Consider the following 20,412-nt stretch of genomic DNA (forward strand, 5'->3'; position numbering starts at 1 on the left):
TTTAATCCTAGCACTTGGGAAGCAGCGCAGTTAGATCTCTGTGGATTCAAGGCCAGCCTGGTCTATAGTGAGCTCCAGATGAGCCACAGCTACATAGTGAGATGCTGTTTCAAAAAATAAAAATGTTCTGGTGGAAGCTCCACCTCAGCCCCTGGCACCCATCTACCCAGAGTCTGGAATGTTCTGGTGGAAGCTCCACCTCAGCACCCTCCCCCATCCATATACCCAAAGATTCTGGAATGTTCTGGTGGAAGCTCCACCTCAGCACCCTCCCCCATCTCTCCCCAAACCCTGCCTCATCTCGGGGAGCCCACCAAACACGGCTCCTCGAGAGATGCTCAGGATCACTCCCACAGGGTACTAAACTGCCCCCCCAGAAAACAGACACGTGGTTTTTGGTCTCTCTTCCCATCTCCTCTCTGGGGGGCCAGAAAATCATCTGGGAGCATTTTACCCATTAAACCTGGGCTTTTTCTAATTTGATTTGATTTGGTCTGATTTGGATTGCTGCATTGGCATAGAGGCTTATTGGGGTACAGAAATTTTTCAAAAGCAAACAAACCCCACTAGGATGTGGGTACTGTACACTTACAACCAACCGCCGGCACAGGCACCGCACACTGACGCAGTACTTACAGCTGCACACAGGTTTGTTTGGTTGCAGAGACAATGTAAATGCCTCCGCCCAGGCTGGCTCTAATGTTCTGCAGAGGCTGGGAACGCTAGTCTAGGACTACTGTTTCTTCAAGTGTGGTCTACAGGCCAGTCCCTCCCCACACCCCAGAACCTGCTAGAAGTGCGGCCCCCCCTGAACCACATTTGTGCTCTAACAAGATCTAGGCACACTCCGGTTAGGAGGAATGCTTGAGACCTAGCTACCCCCAAATGAAGGGGATGATGGGCGTGCAGGGGAAGAGGTCATTGCAGAAAGCCCTTCCAGCTGTAAAGATGGACCTCTATCTAAAGGCAAAGCAAGGAAACTGCAAAATGCAGAGCAGGGATGAGCAGTGGCCAGGGCTCAGGTGACTTGTAAACACCCCTCTGTGTGGAAAACTTCCAAGGATGGTACCTGTGGCTTCAGATTCAAACAGCTCAATCTTGTATCATTTCATCCTCAATCTACCCATCCATCCTCGTTTGGAACCTATCACTACCTGGGTGGCTAAATAACTCAGTGTAACGCAGCTGAGGAATGGGAACCTAGCTTCCATCTTACTTGCCAGTTGATTCATGAGGGAAGATGTGCGGTGTGAGCCAAGGAAAAGGGAAGTCCATACTACCTTTTCAGAGCGTTAGTAACAGCCGGGGAAACATGAGCATACCCCATGATCCACCTACAAACAACACAGAGTACATGAGCCTGTGAGCAGGCAGAGGCCCTTGAGAAGCCCACCACGGTTACGGGTGGGGACAAAGTTGGAGCCAGCCCTTTTCAGAGCAATCACTGCTAAATAAATACACAGTAGGGTCAATCCCCAGTGGCTGTGCCGTGCCACAGGAACTGGGCACTGACAGCCAACACTGCAATGAAGAAAACTGACTCAGACTAAGGCTTCAGCTGGAGGACAAGGGCAGTTTCTGCAAACTGATTTTGTACAATGCAACTGTGAACTCATCACTAGTGTGGTCTTTTTAGTAGATTTGCTACAACTTCTGTCTACAAACAGAAAGAACTCTATATTCATGATTTTCCAACTTGGATCCACATATTGTTGAGTTTCAAACCTGGGACAAAGGCTGAGTGCCTATTAAAAATATCAAAGCAGACCTGGCCGCCAGGTTCTCGCAGCATCCCTCAGTGCTTACCTGTGACAGTGTATGGATGGCACAGCACACCAGTGCCCTGAACTCTCCAGTCCAGGGGCTAAGCTGCCCTTCCCCCAGAGGCTCTTCCCTATATAATCCAGACATTTTGGTTACCCTTCCCTCCTGTATCTTCGGTCTCCTGGCTGCTGCATCTAGTTCCCCTCTCCTTCTCCCACATGGCCCAGCCCAGCCTGGTCATGTCCGCTCTGGACTCTTCAGATGTCCCTGCCTCTACCGACACTTTCCCTTTTATCTACAACAAACTTTCTCCTCCACCACACCTAGGAACAGTCAAGTCTTTGTATTCCTTTTCATTCACATATATCATTGAGGAAGCTTTTTAAAGATTTATTTTACGTGTTTTAAGTGTTTTGCCTGAATGTATGTATGTATGTGTGCCTGATGCCCTCAGCGGTCAGAAGAGGGCATCAGATCCCTTGGAACTGGACTCATGGGTGGTGTGAGCCATCTGTGGGTGCTAGGAACCAAGCTCAGGCACCTACAAGAGCAGCAAGTGCTCTTGAGCATTGAACCACTTTCCAGTTCCCTCACAGAGGAAGTTTTTACTTTATTGGCAACCCAGGCTGGCTATGGACTTTCAATTCTTCGGCTTAAGCCTCTCAACTATTATGATTATCACTTGGGTTACAAGTGTGAGTCACCACACCCAGATGCAAGGAAGCTTTCCAGAGCCTGAGGCCAAGGTGGCACCCAAACCAATCAAATCAGAATCTGAGGGGGAAGAGTCAATCCCAGGTTTGTCTGGTTTTAAACCCACATGATCCTAGTATTTAGTCAGGTTTGAGAATCATTGTAACATCTTCCACACACTCAAAAACCAGCAGCAAAGTGAGGTTCCCTGGATCCACGCTCAGTGTCATTCATACTGAAATGGTGTACTTGGAACAGCCTAGAGCCAGGAAAGCACATGCTGACAGGAAGTGGTGCTGTAATCGGAACACAGCCATACATTTCTAGGCCTCACTCATTCTAACTAGGAAATCCCTTCCCAGCAGGACTCACATTTGTAATTCCTACAGAATTCTAGAGGTCTCCGGCCTCAGGAAAAAGACTCGATGGAATGGGAAAGACACTCAGAGAACAGCTATCCCTTCTAACACAGAGAAAGCCAGGACCAAGGTCATGATGTGTGTGATGGATAGCTTGGTACCTAAAACAGAAATGGCTTCCAGTCCAGTTGGGAGGAGCTCTGCCCCCTTTGAAACTAAACTGATGCCCACAGTCCCACCCTCTACCTCAGTTATAGGTCACCCCACTCTTATCTCCTCAAACCCCAGAAGCTAGCTACACCCCAATAAGGAAAGGCCCAACAGCATGCCTTCCAATCTAGCTTTAGTCTGACACCTGGCTGATCCACACTCTGCCCAAGGCCCAGGCCAATCATGGCAATGGCTTCCTTCCATCACTTCACTAGCTGTCCCTAGGCCTAGCTCAGACAGAATGCCCAGGACCAGCACCTTCCTGCTGCTCTGAGCTTATCATTACCACTGCCTACCTAAGGCTCCCTCCCGCTGGACTTGTTCCCAGAGACTGGGGCTCCAAGCCTCAACCCTACCTAGTACAGAGAAGTCTGCTGTACGACTTCAGCTGAAAGTACAGCCCAGGAAAACAGTTGTGGTGACATTTCCCATCCAGTCTCCCTCTCTTGGGCCAGCGGCCTCCTAGGTGGTACTGAACACTGCTAACCTGAGACCAGCCAATACAATGAATAGAAGAGATTCACAACACCCACCGTTCCGTAGCCTGATCTGGGCTGAGGCCAGAGACGCACTGCTGGGGGAGGGGGGTTGAGTGCTCGGACAAAGTCCCTCTCTCCAGAGCTGTTTCCAAAGACCAAAGATGTGTGAGGGAGTTCCCCCAAGAGCCCTAGAGAGAGCAGCGTTTATTTGTCTCCTGCTTCCAAGACAGTGGGTGGGGCCAGCAGCTGTTCTCTACAAGAATGAAGGCCTGGGATCAGGAGCTACACACCCAAAGGCCTTGAATGCAACCTACCAAACCTTTTTAAATGTCTGCTACCAGGAGGCACCCACAGGGGGCTCTCCAAGGCAACTGATGCCCCTCCACCAACTCCACTTCCTACCAATCAAGAAAACAGCCCCTCTCCTCCTCCTGCAAGCCAGTCTCATGTCAGTCAAACAGCCTTCTTGGGAATTTTTAAGAAGCCACCCCCCATCCCCAATTTACATGGTCTGACAAGTCATGTGTACACACACACACACACACACACACACACACACACACACCCTTCAGCCTCACAAGGCTTCCTACCACCTTTCTTCCCTAACAAAGCTTGTTAGTTGCTCTTTGTCCCGGGCATTTGGGTTTTGGTTTTTGTTTTTAGAGACAAGGTTTCTCTGTGTAGCCCTGGCTGTCCTGGAACTCACTTTGTAGGCCTCAAATTCACAAAACAAAAACAAAAACTGCCTGCCTCTGCCTCCTGAGTGCTGGGATGAAGGATGTGCAGCACTATTACCAGCTGACTTTTGGGGGTTATTATTATTATTTTGTTTGTTTGTTTCTCTGTGTTGTTCTGGTGCTTTTCCTAACTTGCTCTGTAGACCAGGCTGGCCTCAAACTCACAGAGATCCGACTGCCTCTGCCTCCCAAGTGCTGGGATTAAAGGCGTGCGCCACCGCCACCAGGCTGGCATTTGGTTTTTAAAGCTGAACTTCCCAAGATATAAGGAGACTGAACACAGCATGTCCCAAAGCCCTCACACTCTGCACTCAGAAGTGAACAGGAGGCTGCCAAAGTCACTTCCTCCCCCCAGGAGACAGGCTGCCTGCAGTCAGGAAAGCCTCCCACAAGGATGCCCCAGCCCTGCCCTAGGCTGGTGAGGAGGACACTCAGCTATTTTGAATCTGCTGGAATTAAACTGCTGCCTGCTTATTTTTAGCAGGTCCATTTGCCCAGGAATAGATGCATGCTGGCTTGTGGCCAAGCAGTCACACAGAGCTGAGGGCAGGCACGTGCTGCAGCCAGCGGGCCTTCACATTCACCTGCTCACTCCAGGTTCTAAAAGGATCCTTCTCTTCCAGAAGTACCTGTGGCCTCTCTGAACAGCCTCACTCCCAAACCAGCTGACAAACCTGCAACCACAGTCTAGAAGCTTCTAAACAAGAAAACCACCCCTGGGGATGGCACAGAACAGTGTTGGCCCTGGTGACTAAGTCAGTTTTGGCTGCAGTTAATGGAAAGGGGGCTCCCTGTAACCAACAGGAAAGCCAATCATTAAAACAACAGCTTAGGAGCCAAGAGTCCAAGTCCAGAGTGGGCTTGGCTCTGTGGGGAGACTCACACCACTTTGTGTGCTGGACAGCTGTCTACACACCCTCTTGATTGGAACTCTAACATTCTTCCCAGTGTTCCACTGATGTCCACCAGGAGAGTGTGTGCCCCAGCCGCTCCTCTCCAGAGCAAAGCACAGCAAACTCTTGCTAATGTGTCTTCCCTTCAAGAGGTCTCCCCGAGGCAGGCAAGCAAAGTGAAAGTCTAGCTGGCCCGCAGGCTCTCCTGTATTTCCTGTATGGAGAACAGCAGCAGGCTGCTGGCTTCCACAAGGAAGTGCCCTGGGGTAGGAGTTGAGGGGAAGAAGACCAGGCACTCAGGGTTCCCTGCCCTGCTGCAAAGGAACACCTCTAGTTTCTGTCAGCAGCGTTGTCCGAACTCCCAGGCCAGCTGCTCCCTTGCTTACTCACATACTCAGACCTGTGCATGCGGCTTATACGGGGCAGTTCTGCCAGCAGCTCGGGGGGCCAGGGAGAAGACTCTCTTAGACCCAAGCACACCCTTACAGAAGTATTGGCCGAGTCCAGGGAAGCTTTTCTGAAGACCAGGATTAGGGTGGAGAGACGGTTCAGTGGTTAAGGGCACTTACTGTTCTCCCAGCGACATAAGTTCGGTTTCCGGGACACATAAGATGATGTATAGCCATCAGTTCCAAGGTTTCTGACATCCTCTTCTGGCCTCCCTCAGCACCAGGCACACATGCAGTGTTTACACATTTATGCAGGCAAAACACTCACACACATAAAATAAGTACATTCTCTTTTTAAGACCAGGATTTGTATAGGTTGCAATAGATATGGGGGAGAAATGGCATTGTTATGGTTCTGATGCCTTTAAGAGTAGGAGAGGGGAGCAAACTCCCTGAGCAGAGCCTGAAAGTGTCCTAGGAGCTGACCTAAAGAGCTGGGGAGGAAGCCTGGCAAAATAAGTTTGTGACCTTTATAGTCAAGGCAGTGGCAGCCTGGTCAAAGTGGGGCAGATCACCAGAGGGCACTCCCCATGTGGTGGTGACTGTCCCACGCTGGCAGCCAGGCACTTAGCCACAGGTTACTGAGCACTTGAAATATGACAAAACGTGACTCAAGAACTCACTTTCTAATCTTATGTAAAGTGAACTTAACTATCCACATGCTGGAGGCCACAGCCCAGAGGCAGCACTAAAGGGGTTTCCCAGAAAATCCCAGGACAGGAGAGCTCCGGGCTGGAGTCAGGAAGCCAGCGCCTACCTTGCTGGCAGAGTGCACTTTTGCCACTGAGGTGGGGGGTGATGGTGAGCGGGGGCCACTCTCCCAGAGCAGCATGGCTGAGGCCCAGGATCACAGTGATGGAGCCATGCCTCAGGAGTGCCGGTCTTAGCCCAGCGCTGGTCTTCCCTTCATCCCGGGGGGCTGAGCAAGCTGTGACTCATGAGAGCACCCTCAAGATTCCGAGTTAGCTCATAATGGGCTAGCTGGCCTGCCCAGGGTTAGCCCTACACACCCCCATTGTGACAGTGTCACAGGACAGCAAGCCAGCCAGTGCAGGCAGGCAGGCAGATGCACCTAGGGTAACTCTAACTCCTTGTGTAAGTGGGTCACCTATCAGGACATCATGGAATACTTTCTCAGCCTGCTTCGTAGTAGAAAGACAGAAGCTCAACCGAACATCTGAGGGGAAGACCTGCTTGGTGAAACTTCTCTGGCCAAAAAGGAAAACGAAAGTCTAGAAAAAGAGGCTCAGGTAAGAAGAGCTAAGAGCTCAAACTCCTACTCAAGACACGGTGTCTTCCTTGCCAGCCCAATCAGGAGTTAACTAACTTCCAGTTTAGAGAATTTGGTAACCCGGGCTGGAGAGATGGCTCACTGGCTGTTCTTGCAGAGGTCCTGGGTTCAATTCCCAGTACCCACGCAGTGGCTCAAAACCCTCAGTGACTCCAGTCCCGGGGGGCCTGACAGCCTCTTCTGTTTCCTGAAATCACTGTATGGCATGGTGTGCATACACAGATGCACACCAGAAAACAAAAATAAAGGTCAAAGAAAGGAAACTTGGTACCAAAGGGAGCCAAGCACACAAGAACAAGCATCTGCCTCTCCTCTGCTGACAGGTCTAGCGCAGTCCTCTCCAGGGACGTTGGAAAACAGCCAAGCCCTTCTGCAGTGGTCTCCCCAGCTGCTTCACCCTGGGTAGGGTGTGGTTTTGCAAACGTTAGAGACTGTGTCCAGTCCTTCCTGGCCCTCATCCTAGGTTCTTTCCTATGACTTGGCTTTACAAGTGAATTCTGTCAGACTCTGGGGGCAAAGACAAAGCAGATGCAGGAATGTGCTCGTGGGAACATGGAGTTCCACCTCACCGCAGAAGGCACCACACAGGCCTGCCCCAGAGCTAGGAGCAATGATCTGACAACAAGCATCCTTAGAGGTCATAATCCCAGCACTCCAGAGGCTGAGACAGGAGGATCATCAGTCAGAGTCTCAAGACCAAGCAAATAAAAACTAAAAGATGGTATGTGCCTTCACAAGAGACAAGGCAAGGATGTTGACGTGTGGCCAACAGCCAATGCAATGCCAGCAATCAAGAAAGCACAAAGGTATAAGAGGAACATTTTTAGTCCCTAAATATTTATTGGCAACTCCAAGTACCAGGCAGCATGGGCCAGAAATGAATGAGAAACTCTTGAACTTTCCACAGTTTTTTGGAGGTCAAAACCCATGACCTCTTCCCTAGTGAGCTGCCCACACTGCTACTGACTGGTCCAAAGGACAGGAAAAGTCCCTGGTGGTTGGAGGAACAAGCAGAAAACAGGGTGCCATCTTCCTCAGGCAGGGATGTTCCAGTGTCCTTGTGTGGGGATGAGGGGACTTTAGACTGGGTGCCTCATGAGGAGCAGGGAGAGCTGGCTTGTACTCCAGAGCCACTTTCTCCACCTCGGGGCTCAAACCCAGAGCGCTCTCCTTCACAACTTCCAAAAGGTAAAGCCTCAGTTAGCTTAGTTGTCCTTGCTGACAGTAGTCAGGCCTGCGTTTAGTCCCAGGCCCGCCATGCAGCCCTTCAGAGGTAGCTGCTCTCCTGCGCACATGGGCGTACTTCCTGCTAGCCACCCACCTACGTCCACACACTTTCTCAGCAAGGTCCTAAAGGATGTGTTCTGCCTAGACATGGGAGTAAATCCAGACAGGAGCCGGTATCACATCCAGGAAGAACACAACAGATGGAGAGGATTCCCAGGAGGAAGAGGAGGCAGAACCAACAGAAAAGGATATATCCCCAGAGCAACACAGAACTCTTAGGAGGACCTGATATGTTCGATCCCAAAACCTTCCCACCGACAGCATAAAGACTGCTCCAATGGCAAAGGCGCGGGGAAGCAGGGAGCTAGCAAAGACACAGAAGTATAGAAAGCAGGTGAGGCTGGGCATGGTGGTGTATATGTACAATCCCAGTACTTGGGGTGGGGCTGGGGACTGAGGCAGGAGGATGGTGAACACCAGACAAGCCTGGGCTACACAGTGAAAAGGGGAAGAGAGAGGAAGAGAGAGAGAGAGAGAGAGAGAGAGAGAGAGAGAGAGAGAGAGAGAGAGAGAGAGAGAGAGAACTTTGTAGCCACAGATAATGTTTATGAATAGCAACTATCAAATTATGCTACTATACTGAGAAAAAGAGAAGGTGTGGGAATGAACAGAGTGCTCACTTTCTTTCACAGTAGAAAACCAGACAGTATTTTTAAAGAAGAAGAAAAGAAGGAGGGGTGAATCAAGTGAGCAAGCAAGCAGACTAGAAAGAGGTAAAAGTTGAGGGGACAGCTGGAAGCCAGCTCAAGCAGTTCCGAGCATGCACCGCTCTTAGAGAGGACCTGACTTCAGGTCCCAGCACCCACACTAGGTGGCTCACAACCACCTGTGAGTCCAGCGCCAGGGAACACCATTCCTCAGGCCTCCTTGGATACTCTCACACAGGCAGGCACACATACACACAAAATTAAAAATACTACATAAAGAGAGAAAAAGGAAGGAAGGAAGGAGGAAAGACTCAAGGTGGCTTCCAAGGTGCTCTCACAGGACAAAGGACTGTCTGGGGATAATACCCGGGGTCTGTCTGGTGCTTTCTGGACAAGCCCTGTACCAATGAGTTACAGTCCCAGCAGAGGACTGTCCCTTCAAATCTTGTAAATAATCAAAAGGTCAGTGTGGCCTGCCAAGGTATTGGATCCATCCCCCAGAACAATAAATAAACAAATCACTCACTCTCCATAAGCAATGCTGAGACAGACTTCACTGTTGACCTAGAGTCTTGGTTTGGTTTTTGAGACAGCTTCTAACTATGTAGCTCAAGTTGACTTTAAATCTGTAAATCATAACCTTCCTGCCTCAGCCTCCCAAGCATTGGGGTTACATGCATATGCCATCATGACCAGTTAAACTATAGACAAGTGGCAACAGATGCTCTCTTACCACACAGTATGTCTTTCTTGCTGACCAAGATAAATACACAGTAGTGTCAGCTCATGCACAAACTTGTAATGCTCTCTTTTCTCATAACGGATGGCATTTTTGCTTCAGATACCCCTAAACTAACATAGCAGTAAAAATCAAGAAGAGAACATGCTCACTGAGAGAGCTTTTGGGAACCATGGCAACAGTCTCCCCACCCTTAAGGTAGCAGGACCCATCATTTAATAAAGGTATCAATACCCACCGTGAGCTAGCTCCATGGGGGCTGGGGAGAGTTGTCTCAGGCAGCAGGGTGGAGGAAGGGATGGAGACTCCACTTTCAGATAACTGGACAATGCAATGAAGAACTTCATGTAACATGCCTGTCGTCTCTGAACTGGCTGAGAGCACAGAGGCCCAAGGCACCCCTGGCACATCCCCCCATGCATGGAAAAGTAGTGGGAGGGCTAAGAAATGCTTCCTTGTCTTTTCTGGGCCCTGCGGTTGACATGAGAAAGGCTAGGTAGAGTCTAGGGGATGAGAAGCCCTAGGTAGAAGGGTAGAGAATTATTATGCCTCTTGGAAGAAGGGCCATCAGAGCTTCGGAACGGAAAGAGTGGGGAGCCATGCCAGGATGAAGGTGGTTCGGAGAGGGAGAGAAGTCCCAGGCAGAGAAAACATGTGCCAAAGTCCTCAGGAAGGAACAAGCTTGGCTAGCTCCGGGGAGAGCAAGGAGAGGCCAAGATAGGGTCAGAGGAATGACTGGTTCCACATCCCCCACAGAAGCTAAGGAACCACGGGACTCAAAAACATGCGGGAACATACTTCCAGGGGGCCAACTGTTTTCCAGAGTTGGGGTGCTTTGTTCTTAATTCATAAACTGCCTCCAGAATCCAGTCCAGAATCACGATGCCCCTGGCTAGAAACATAACAGATGTATTTTCTGGGTAAACCGGCTTGTTTTTTACCCAGAATCTCAGCACACATGCTTGCTAGGAAGCCCTGCAGCCACAATCCACATTAGCTTAGAGAGCCTCTGCTGAACCAGTGTCCTGAGCACTGGCCCTCACGTGGGCCCAGCCCCTGCAGGTAGGTGTGCCCATGTACAGTACACACACACACACACACACACACACACACACACACACACACACCCTCACATAAGTTCTCGCTAGTCCTTGAGTCGGACCTTGCAACAACAACCTTGCTCTCCAGCCAACATAAACCATAGGCCACAGAGGGCCTTATATGGCTTGAAGCTTTCTTAATCAGAAACAGATAGATGGGCTGGAGTTGGCAGCTGAGTTAGAGGGAAGGAGGAAGGGGGAGAGCGGAAAGAAAAGTATGAGGAACAGGCAAACTTGTCAAACTTCTTTTTCATCTCTCTTCCATCTCAGTGGCTTCCTCCCAGCAAAAAATTCCGAGTGGGGGTAGGAGTGTATGACTGATGATGTGCCCCAGAGTAGAGCCTAGCACGTGACAGTTCCTGGGCTCCACACACACACACCCTCCTTCCCACTCCTTTTCACCCCCCCACATACACCCACACATACACACCCCCCTACCTACTGGGGCCACTTTGACACCTCCTGTGCTTGTATTTTGAGTTAAGTTGAAGACAGTAGTAATGGGACTGCCAGTCAACACATAGTTTCAGACTTTTTATGCTATTTGGTGGCCAGCCCTTACATTTCAGCAACTTCACTAAAAAGGTGGGGATGGGTGGGAAATTCGCTGCGGGGGTATCAAGGGGCCTCATTTCCTAAGATAGTACCTGACCCATCTCCCTAGCTCACTGATGGCCTCAGTCACACGCTTGCCTGGTCCTGCCCCAAACCCAGAATAGAAAAGACAACCTCAGAGACCTCTTAGTGGGCCGGTGCTCAGAGGCTACAGCAATTTCTAAGGGTGGCTTTAGTCTCCTCCTTCCCCCGATTAGGGAGCAGTGGCCCCCTAGGACCTGTCCTGGGCACTTAGAGCCACATGCACTTGACTCTCCTGAAGGATGCCACCTGCTAAAAATAACCCCAAGCTTGGTGGAGTGGGTCACACTGAAGCCAAAGGACAAAGCCGGGAGGTTATTCTCCAGAGCTGGTCTCCCTCCAGGGCAGCTGGACAAGTCAGAAGTCACTCCTGCTCCGCCTCTGCTGGAGTGACAAGAAGAGAGACCAGCGGACAGGAGCTGCCTCCGAATGGAGTGCCATCTCTCACCCTCACAGAGGCACAGCCACACCAAGGCTGGAGAGAGGGTCTGGGGGCTGCCTTGGACCGACCTTGCTGTCTCCTCCTCTCTTGGGGAACAGCCTACTGAGGGCCAGGGGGATGGTCTCATGACCTCCATGTGAGGTCTGACAGGCACTGTTATTATTAGCCAAGGAATGAGTGACTTCAAGGTTGTCTTGCATCCTGCTCAGTTTCCCAGACCCTGAGGCTTTCCTATTCAGTAATTACTTGTGCATTTCAAAGGTGCATTTCCCTAATGATGACAGGGCTTTGTGAAGAGTTAAAAGAATAAGATCTGAAATGGGACCTGAATAGCTCCACAGGGTTGTAATGAGGCTTAACTGACTCAAACTACTTAACAGGCTCAGTCTGTGGGATAAACTTTTCATTCTTGAAAACTCCAGTTTCACATTGTGGATGAAGAGGAGGTGATAATAGGGAAGTAAGGACAGTCTCAAGGACAGACCAGTACGGAGAAGTAAAAACCACATCAACTCAGACCCCAAACTGGGGGTGTCCTGGGGTTACCTTACCTACCCTCTTTGGGGGTCTCAGTTTCAAACTAGAGATACTTAACCTCAGGGATAAACAGACAAAAAGCAAAATAAAAAAGTACCTAGCTAGTTACAGCGATGGGCGCAGGTAGTCTTAGCTACTTGGGAAACTATGGAGGGAATCCCTTGAGCCCAGGAGCCTGGGACCAGCCATGACAACACAGTAAGACTCCATTTCAGTAAATAATTAATATTCTAATAAGTGCTCACCAAATGCAGGCTGCACATCTGTAACATGAAGTTCAAGGCCACTTCAGGAAGGTTCAAACAAAGCAGACCCAGGGCCAGATTGTTAAGTTTCTTTCTCTCTTTTTTTAAGATTTATTTATTTATTATATATATAGAAGAGGGCACCAGATCTCATTGAAGATGGTTGTGAACCATCATGTGGTTGCTGGGAATTGAACTCAGCACCTCTGGAAGAGCAGTCCATGCTCTTAACCTCTGAGCCCAAGTTTCTTCCCAGATCAAAACATCCTATCCTACAGGGCAGCTACTTAAACAGGGATATAAACTACTAAAAATTAGCTTCAAGAACTCCCTGAAATGGAACAGATTCACTAGGCTCCTCCCGGCCAGAGTCAATTATAAAAGCTGAGAGTCCCTCTCAGGGAAAAAAGCTGAGCCGCAAAGAAGACAGAGAAGAACTGCAAAGACTCAGGCCAGACCAGCGGCCTGGAAGAAGCAGACAGCAGCCGTCTAGACCAGAGACACTTGGCAAGGACACTCTCCAACCTGTGCACCTGCCTGCAGGCTGTGCAGTGAGCTCCAGGTTCCCAGCTTCTGCGAGCTGTCACCCATGCTGGGGTGGGCCTCGGTGATGAAACTGTCTTTGAGTCATTTCTGCTCCTATAAACAACCCCTCACCCATATTCCTATAAGTAGCCCCAATAAAACTCATTGGTTCACTAAGCTGGACTTCGATGGCATCCACGCTTTGGTCTGCCATGTGACCCCTAGGTGGGGTAAGGGTTAACCCTAACCCTAACCCACTCCCCACAGATTCATCCCACACTAACATTTCAGGATCAACACCAGAGCCACCATTTCCCCATCGACTCTGTAAAGGTACACCTCTTAACCTCAAGATGGGCTGCTAGGAAGTCAGACGCGGTAGCTCCTATCCGTCATCCCAGCACTTGGAAGGTTCTGACAATCATCTGAGGCCAGCTGGGGCAATACAGTACACCCCTGAGATACACAGGCAAATCCTGTCTCAGAAAAAAAAATATTATAGGCACAGGATAAAAATTCAAACTGCTTTAGCAGAGAGGCTTCACACAGGTCCTTCTGGTGACATATGACATTTGGAGACCAAGGACAAGGAACACAGACGGGTCTTAGAGAACCAATAAGACCCTTTACCATAATGAGCAATGCTCTCAACAAAAATAAGGGCTTCAGGTCTGGTCGCTCTGCTCCATGCTCACTCACGCCCCCAGGCCTCTCACTAAATTCATTTCTCAATCTCTTTCCTAAGGGACCACCCCCATCCCCACTGCAGACCAGAACTTGCTTCTTAACATTCCATGAAAAGAAAAACTGTCACCAAAGCAGTTGGGTTTGCGAACTATTAATACTAAAACCCAAACGTGGTGTTTTTATAGAGATTTACAGGTGAGGCAATTCAGATTTTGGAGTAGGACAAAGAATATTCTAGACCTGCACCAGCCAAAACTTTGTATGGTGATGGAATGTTTGTGACTTGCGCTGCCCAGTGTGGCGGCCCAACCACATTCCTCTAACAGCCCCCAGGTACCCACCCTGCCCTAACTCCCAGGGGATAATCAGTATACTTTTTAGGTATAAGCCTGAGACTATCAGCTTTCTCTCTTTCTCTCTCTCTCTCTCTCTCTCTCTCTCTCTCTCTCAGCCCACACTCAGAATACCTTTAATGCCTTTCCTTCACCAAGTCTTTTTTTTAACCAATCAAAAAAAAAATAGACCCCAGAGGGCCAGCAGGCTGGGCGGAGCTTGAAGAGCCACGGCAAGTCCTGAACTCTTGCCAGCCAAGGCCAGCAGTGACAGGCCTTCCTCTACCCTGAGCACCCCATGCTTCCCCTCCGGAAGTCACCTTGTTGCCTTGCTTTGCTCCTGATGCAAATGGGCCTCAATGACAAGGCTCAGTGAACACAAGTGTCAGTATACGGCACAGGGCACAGAACGTTTACAAACATGAACTGCAAGAGCCTCCAAATGGCAGAGACTTGGACAGAATGGCATGCACCATCAGGAGGAGGGAAATAAAGGTGAACAGTGATGCTGTATGCTTGTAATCCCACACTTGGAAGGCTGAAGTCGGAGGACTGTGGGTTTAGGCTGGCCTTAGTTACACAGCAGGTCTCAAAAAAAGAACACTTGGGACTAAAGGTCAATGATACAGTACTTACCATGCATAAGGCCCCTATGTTCAATCCCAAGTACTTGAGAAAGACCGAGAGACTGACTACACCAGGAAGGAGAATCAAAACCTGCCCTATGAAGCCAGATTTAGGACTTAAACATACCCCACTATGGAGATTAGCAACTTTCAAACATCGTAAGATGATTTCAGCGGGGCATGGGGCCCACAGAACCCAAGCACCTCCCCATAATGAAGTTCCTAGGATGGCTATTCAAAGAAACAAATGCCAGACACAAACTTCCCCGAAACAGGAAAAGCCTGGGCTGCAGAGAGGCCCAGGCATGGCAGACTCACATGCAAGATTAGGAAGGAGTGGCCACGGAAAACGGGACAGCTCTCCAGGCACATGAGCTCCGATGCCTTAAAATGCCAGTTTGATCGAGACATGTTGACCCAGGAGGCTAGGTGGCAAAGCATGGAGAAACCAATTTGTCTTCTCTTTCCTTCTAAGCAAGTTACTAGGTCAGAGGCTAGGGAAGGGAGTGTTTTTATATTTAAGTAATCAAATGATTGAGTCAAACACAGGGATTCCTTGTGAGAGGGGTACTATACTTCAGTGCCTGCCATATACAGGCACAGTCCCCAGTCTCAAATACGATCTCCATCCATACTTGGGATGAGAAAGGAAAAACTGGACGTTAAAACCACCTCCCTCCATAAACTATGGCTATGACCAGTCTCTGGATCCGGTCTAAGTATAATCTGGCTTACTGGTTAACAAGACATTATTGCTGTCAAGTATTGATGCTCAGCAACCCGACACATCACTTTCGGCATCTGAGCAGGCAACGTACATCAGATAGCTGTATCTCGGCTGTCACCCTACAGTGGCCAAGTGTGAATGCAGTTTCTACAAACAGCTGGGAGATAGGAGAGACTCCTACGAGGAACTCCATGTAGACACAAACCCACGAGATCCAGACCAGGTCTCACCCACTGGGTTAGATCGCCACCTGCACATTCCACAGAACAAGGCCTACTGAATTAGCAAAATGACTGAAGCTTTAGTGGTTTGCATACCTGTAGGGTACAAGGACCTCCTCTAACCCAAGGCCACTTTCCATATTTCACAAGACTATACCCAGGAATTACCCAGAACCTACAAAACAGGTTAGAGGTGAAAGAAAGCTCAGGTCCAAAAAGCTCCCCAAACATAATCTCGCTTGTTCCTTAGGCTCTGGGAAAGAAAAAAAAAATCCTAAATAATCTGCAGGTGAACCACTTAAATGCCAACAACAGAAGAATCCGATATGAGAACAACTCCTTCAGAGTCCCTAGATGCTCTGTACCTTTAAGAGAGGAATAGGTAGGTAGCCCTAAGACTCTATGCCTCACTTGCTGGAAAAAAAAAAAAAAGTTTAAAACAAAAACAAAACACCCCACGGTCACTAATTTGGGAAGGATTCTGCAGTTAAACGAACATGTAAGGTTAATTTCCTGGAGCAGTAGCTTTTCGTGAACTGTGTTCCTGGACGGCAACTCCAATACTCGGGTGTAGAGGGAGGTGGTAAACCAACAGGGATGGTGAGTTACATCAGGTCCAGCGGCCCTAATTTCACTGCAGGAATTAAATTTACACCCCAAGCAGCCTCCACCTCAGTAGGGGAAAGATCGGCAGTTTAACCTCACTAATTGCCCTAAACATACACCCTATCCTAGAGAAGCCTCCACTCGCACCTGGAGCGAAGTCCACCGGGTTTGTGTTAACCACAGCCCAATGGTAGAAAGGTACCGATCGCCCGAGCCATTTCCCGGGGGAGAAAGGTCCCGTTATATACAGGGCTTCCCAGAGGTCTCTTCTGCACAGCACAATACCATCAGCGCCTTCCCTCCCGCGGAAAGGAAACAGGAAAAGCCATAACCTAGGGCACGAGAGTAGTTGACACCGGAATGTCGGCCTGTTAGGCGTCCAGAGGTCTCTCCAAGTACATTTTTACCTATGACTCCTGCAAAGTCCCCCCGTGACTCCTGCAAAGTCCCTCCAGATCACCAACCTGGGACGGGAAGGAAGGTGGAGCGTGACAAGTGACACTGGACTCCCCCCACCCCAGGCCAGAAGTCAGCGAGCACCTGGAGCTTGAGGTTCTCCACCTTTCAGGACAGGCTTTTGTGGCCACACGCCCTAATCCCCTTTAAGATACCCAAGTCCTCGACCTCCCGATCCTAACTCGGTTCTTAGGTCCCTCCACCGCCAACAGGCTTGCTTGGGACTTGTCTCGCGTCCCGTCCTCCCCGCTGCGACGGCAGAGCTCGCTCCAATAGTTCGCGGCACTGAACTCCAGGAACCTTAGGTACCTGCTCGGGTTTGCCACCACCGCCGGGCCAACCCAGAACGAATCAACCGGGCCCAGAAGTTAGCTGAGGTTCTGAAAGTGACCAATTCCAACTCCGATCCCTCAGCCAAGAAAGGGATCGGTCCCCAAGGACCTATTCTCCCGCCTTGGGCACCAGGTCCTGGACAGAGACCGCCCCGCTGCCTCCCCTCCACGCTCAAACTGGGTACACACGACCTTTGAAAAGTAAACGCGAGCGAGGCTGGGCGACCTTGGGTGGGACGCGCTCGGGTTCGCTACCCAGAAGGGTGAGCCAGCCCTGGGAAAGTTGAGGCGCACCGGGACGCCCGGGGGATTACGCCCTCATTCCCATCCTAGAGGCCAGTGACGTGCCGGGGATGGGAGGGGGAGCAGCGGCTCAGAGCTGCGCCCCAAGCTAAGCGCACGCGATCTGACAGCAGCGGCCCGCGGGGCAGACCGCTCGACGGGAGAAGGAGGACCAAGGGGCGCGCGGGTCACTGAGGCACAGACCCGCCAGCTTCACAGCGGGCCCCGTGCACCCACCGCTCCGTCCCCGGGGCACCTGGCGCGCGCGTCGCACCCGGCACCTGCACCCCCAGGCTCCCCCATCACCCCAACTCGCTCTCCCTCCGGGCCCGGCAGGCGGGTGCCCGCGCCAGCCGCTACTTACCTGCTCCCGGGCGACCGTCTAGGTACACAGTCCTCCCGCCACCGCCCCCTGGCCCCCACCTAGCCCCGCGGCCCTGCCCTGCGGCGCTGCACCCCGCTTCGGCCGCTCCCCCACGTGCTAGCCCAGGCCGGGCGAACACAGAGACATTAAATACTGAGGACGCGCAACGACGTGCCCGCGGCGCGACGCAAAGCCCCGCCCCTCGCCCTCGGGCCCCCGCGTTCCCCCCCTGGCCCGCTCGACCTCCTGCGCGTGCGCGACACCGGCCGCTCCCTCCCCCGGCTTGCGCGCGCCTCTCTCCCAGCTGCGCCAAGAGGGGCGCGGTCTGGAGCGCTCGGCTGACATCCCGGCGCCGCTCGGGCCCGCCCGGCTGGTGCTCTCGCGAGAGGAGCTGTAGTCACGGCGGGCGGAGGAGATGGCCGTGCGTCCCGCGCTCGGCCCGGGGTGGGTGGCCGGGGTCTCCGTGCCCGGCGCAGTGAACTTGGCATGCGGGGGGAGGTCTCGGCTTCTTCCCAGGTGTCAGGCAGGTCCCCGCCTTCGGACGGTGTGTCCTCTGGAAAGAGCCAGAGAAGCTGCTTGGTGAGGGACCAGGCTCCCCTTGTCTCGGGTTGTAGCTTTCCCAGTAACCTTGCGAGGATAACAGTGTAGCGAGCATAATAGGTGGCCATTAAGATGGCTCAGTAATGTGGATACTGTGTAGCACTCGAATGCAAGTTGCTTTCCCAGTTTCTCAGATTTAGTGATGTCGAAGTGACTTTTCCTCTAAATGGTTCGGGTTTTTTGGAAAGTTTGCCTTCGAAGAAGTGATCACCGTGAGTCACTGCCCACCCCCCAAGAACTTTAGAAAATAAAATATCTTCAGACAATCGGATAGGACGGGGTTCTGCTGACCAGTCCTGCTCTGGACCTTAAAACGTAGGCACTTTGTGTTCCCTCCATGTGTGTGTGTGTGTGTGTGTGTGTGTGTGTGTGTGTGTGTGTGTGTGTGTGTGTGTGTGTGTGTGTATTCTGAGACTGCCTAGTGTAACCTGCACTGGCTTAAACCTGCAAAAGTAGCTGAGGCTGACCTTGAACTCCTGATCCTCCTGCCTCCACCTCCCCGAATGTTGGCATTACAAAGGCAACATGGTACATTAAATACACATTTTCAAAACAAAATATAGAAAAAATACCATTAAGAACTGGCCATTACTTGGTCCTAGCTGGGTGGTGGTGGCACTTGCCTGTAATCCCAACACACAGGAGGCAGAGGCAGGTGAATGTCTGAATTCAAGACCAGCCTGGTCTACAGAGTAAGTTAGTTCTAGGACAGTCAAAGCTACACAGAGAAACCCCGTCTCAAAAATCAAAACAAATAAAGAAAAAGAACTAATCACTACCTGGAAAAATCTTCACTGGTGATCAAATGTGAATTCAAATTTTAAGAAGACACTGTATGCTTACAGAGTGGTAAATATAATTTCATGTATCTACTGTCAAACTCGTTTACTTCATGAGGCAGCACTTGGGAGACTGAGACAGGAGGATTGCCACAATTTCAAGGCACCCTGGGCTACAGAGCTGAGTTCCTATATCAGAGTAAACCCCTCCCCCAGGTTGTTTTTAAAGATTTTATGTGTATGAGTGTTTGCCTGCATACATATGCATACATGTACATAGAGCATGTGAGTGCCCGTGCTTGTGGAGGCCAGAAGAGGGTGCTGGCTCCCCAGGAACTGGGGTCACAAACTAGCATAGCACCTCCGTGTGGAGGCTGGGCACCAAACGCTGGTCCTCTGGAAGATCTGATAGTGCTCTTAACCACAGAGCCATCTCTCCACTTACCCCCCAGATTTAAGTCCAACCATACCTGTTCTGTAAATAATGAATTAGTGTCTGGCCATGCCAGAAGGGAATGAGCAAGAAGCTGTGGCCATTGATTCGAGACTAGATGCTGGCTGAGCCAATGACCCGGCACTCAGGGACTCTGAGGGTGTTAGAAGTAGAGGGACGAGACTCACTCATGCTGTTATGGTTAAGGAAAGGGCAACAGGGAATGACAATCCTTCTTGCTTGAGTTTCTGTGAGAACCAAGAACGGGAAAAGTGCTGGTCGACAGGCATTTGGTGTATTTGGGACCCACTAACTTTGGGCTGTTTTTGCAAATAGCAACTGAGTTGGATGCGCAAGTCTAAAGTTAAAAGGAGAATGGGTAGGAAATACAGATATGTGAAGTTATATTAAAAGGGAACGCGCGCGTGCACACACACATTTATACACATGTTTGGAGGTGTTTTGTTTTTGCTTTGCTTTAGATAGGTTCTTACTAGGTAACTCAGGCTGGCCCAAATTTGTGATTTTTTCATATTAGTTAGTCTCCTTAGAGCTATGATTACAGCTGTGCACCACCATACTTGGCTTAAAGTGGGGGATACTTTAAAGAAGAGAAGGAAACAAGCAAGAAAAGAGAGGAAAAAATTAAAAAATATAGGCCTGGAGAGATAGCTTAAAGGTAAAAGGGGTAAGAGCACTCGCTGTACAGGCTTGGAGACCTGAGTTTGGAACTCCAGTACCCATGTTCAAAGCTGGCTGTGTAGCTGGCGGTGGTGACCTATGCCTTTAATCCCAGTACTCAGGAGGCAGAGGCGGGAGGATCTCTGTGAATTTGAGGCCAGTCGGGTCTACAGAGTGAGTTCAAGGCCAGCCTGGTCTACAGAGTGAGTTCTAGGACAGCCAGGGCTACACAGAGAAACCCTGTCTTGAAGAA

At 50.5% G+C, this 20,412-nt stretch overlaps 1 protein-coding gene across 2 annotated transcripts in view; it reads right to left on the reverse strand.

Moving 5' to 3' along the window:
- Akap1 (A-kinase anchoring protein 1) overlaps window positions 1-17,855 on the reverse strand; it is a 32,615-nt gene extending 14,760 nt beyond the window's left edge. Inside the window, exon 1 of one of the 2 annotated variants that reach the window (XM_028878210.2) lies at window positions 17,667-17,855. The gene's annotated coding sequence lies outside the window, so the exon portion shown is untranslated. Of the gene's footprint in view, window positions 1-6,341; window positions 6,548-17,666 lie in introns of those variants that run through there. The other variant, XM_037201399.1, reaches the window with a different exon arrangement.
- Window positions 17,856-20,412: the final 2,557 nt, after the last annotated feature.

The sequence above is a fragment of the Peromyscus leucopus genome, chromosome 8b, assembly GCF_004664715.2.
Source record: "Peromyscus leucopus breed LL Stock chromosome 8b, UCI_PerLeu_2.1, whole genome shotgun sequence".
NCBI lineage: Eukaryota > Metazoa > Chordata > Mammalia > Rodentia > Cricetidae > Peromyscus > Peromyscus leucopus.